The 2,514-nt window shown below is 36.6% G+C and overlaps 1 long non-coding RNA gene across 1 annotated transcript in view; it reads left to right on the forward strand.

Moving 5' to 3' along the window:
• LOC136852933 (uncharacterized) overlaps nt 1–383 on the forward strand; it is a 4,972-nt gene extending 4,589 nt beyond the window's left edge. Inside the window, exon 4 of the long non-coding RNA XR_010857272.1 lies at nt 99–383. This is a non-coding gene — a long non-coding RNA (uncharacterized lncRNA). The remainder of the gene's footprint in view (nt 1–98) is intronic.
• The last annotated feature ends 2,131 nt before the right edge of the window (nt 384–2,514 follow it).

The raw sequence follows: 2,514 nt of genomic DNA on the forward strand, positions 1-2,514 counted from the left end.
TTTACATAAAATCTTCAACGCCCCGGTTGAGGGCTGATCACCCGGGCGTTGGAGACTCGCTTGTTCCTGGAATAAAACTTCTTCTTTTTATCTTCCAGAACCCTGACGCCTGGCGAGCTCCACAATACAAGCTGCATACAGAATTTGGGAGAGAGAGAGAGAGAGAGAGAGAGAGAGAGAGAGAGAGAGAGAGAGAGAGAGAGAGATGAGACTTCCAGAACTCTCTCTCTGACCTGGAATCTTCTTGCTGTTGCTTCGTTTTTTCTTCCAGTACCCGGACGCCAGACGAATTCTACAAGCTACAGAGAGAGAGAGAGAGAGAGAGAGAGAGAGAGAGAGAGAGAGAGAGAGAGAGAGAGAGAGAGAGAGAGAATAAAGAAGAACTTCCAGGACCCTCTCTTTCTCACCTGGAATCTTGCTGCTGCTGCTGACGTTCCAGCCGCTGGAAGGTGTCATGGAATATTCAAGAGTGTCGTCCGGAAAGTATATACCGTAGAGGAGCCAGGACGGCAGACGACGGCGCCCTTTGACTTTTCCTAATCTCTCCGGAGAGAGAGAGAGAGAGAGAGAGAGAGAGAGAGAGAGAGAGAGAGAGAGAGAGAGAGAGAGAGAGAATTATCCTCCCTTTACTTTCCCAATCTGTTCTTCCGAGACAAAAGATCAAATTTCAGATTAATCTGTTCGTCTAAAATGAAAACAGGAGAGAGAGAGAGAGAGAGAGAGAGAGAGAGAGAGAGAGAGAGAGAGAGAGAGAGAGAGAGAGAGAGAGAGAGAGAATTATCCTCCCTTTACTTTCCCAATCTGTTCTTCCGAGACAAAAGATCATAGCATTTCATACTTCTAATCTGTTCGTCTAAAATGAAAACAGGAGAGAGAGAGAGAGAGAGAGAGAGAGAGAGAGAGAGAGAGAGAGAGAGAGAGAGAGAGAGAGAATTATCCTCCCTTTACTTTCCCAATCTGTTCTTTCATAGCATTTCATACTTCTAATCTGTTCGTCTAAAATGAAAACAGGAGAGAGAGAGAGAGAGAGAGAGAGAGAGAGAGAGAGAGAGAGAGAGAGAGAGAGAGAGAGAGAAATCATCCACTCTTTAGATTCCTAATCTGTTCTCCCAAAACAAAAACAGAAGAGAGAGAGAAAGAGTGAGAGAGGGATCAGAGGGTTTTAGAGTCACAATCTGTTCTTCTAAAAGAGAGAGAGAGAGAGAGAGAGAGAGAGAGAGAGAGAGAGAGAGAGAGAGAGAGAGAGAGAGAGAGAGGAAACCACCTACGGAAACGCAGCTATAGGCCAGTCTACAGCAACAGAACCAGAATTCAAGAGACTTCTCAAATTGTACCTTCCCCACTATTCAGTTCTGCCTCTTCATAAAACCGATTCGAATAATGTACAAACTAAACGAAATTGTTCACTAAAACGTCACAAATGAGCTTCGTCTGCACAGGGTGGCTAAAATTATATGAATAAAATATAAACGTTACAACCTCTTTCAATTATCTATCCTCACTCAAACTTTTGTAGTATTTAATGAAACTGATTAAATCACGTTGCATGATATTCTACAACAGAGATATCTTGGGAGAAATGTCCTTTGATAATAATAATAATAATAATAATAATAATAATAATAATAATAATAATAATAATAATAATAATAATAATAATAATAATAATAATAATAATAACTGGAATACTCAGTCTAAACCACAATAAAACGAGAATGATTTAGAACTGATTGCAAAATTTCTACGCATCCATAATGGACAAGATGGTTTCTACGACGACAAACCGCTAAATCCTGAAATCTATCAATCAACGGTTAATCATCTTGAATGTGTCGCTAAAATTAACATGTTTACAGAGTTCCATCTAAATCGGTTCGTCCGTTCTCGAGATGTATTAACACACAGAGACACACTGGTCAAAACATAACCTACTATGAACAGATATCATTGAAAATTCTGCATACAAATGATTATTTATTTTAAGATAAGCAATGTCACCTAATGCTATAATAAATTGTATGGAATCAAGAGCAATTTTAACCTGATTTTAAGTGAATAAAAATCTCTTGCATGCATTAGAACCTTCAGTAAAATCTGTCAAATTTATAGAGAATTATTATTATTATTATTATTATTATTATTATTATTATTATTATTACTATTATTATTCAGAAGATGAACCCTAATCACAGAAAGGAGTAACAGAAGATAATGGGAAATACAGAAAGAAGAGACCACTTATTAAAAAAAGGAAAAATAAATTAACAAAATTAATATACAAATAGAAAAAAATTTAAATGAATTATTAAAATACAAGAATTGTATTAGGGTAGTAACGCACCGCCGCACAGACATTAATTATAAAAACTAAAAACTCAAATATGATAATAGTTATGGGACACTTACTTTTAAATAAATTGAAATACAACAAGAGAATCTCTGTCTGAAACTTCTATTCCAAAAAAGATATTCCTGATCATCCTAAAATACAAAAACAAAAAAAGAAAAAAAAAA

The sequence above is a fragment of the Macrobrachium rosenbergii genome, chromosome 26 (assembly GCF_040412425.1).
Source record: "Macrobrachium rosenbergii isolate ZJJX-2024 chromosome 26, ASM4041242v1, whole genome shotgun sequence".
NCBI lineage: Eukaryota > Metazoa > Arthropoda > Malacostraca > Decapoda > Palaemonidae > Macrobrachium > Macrobrachium rosenbergii.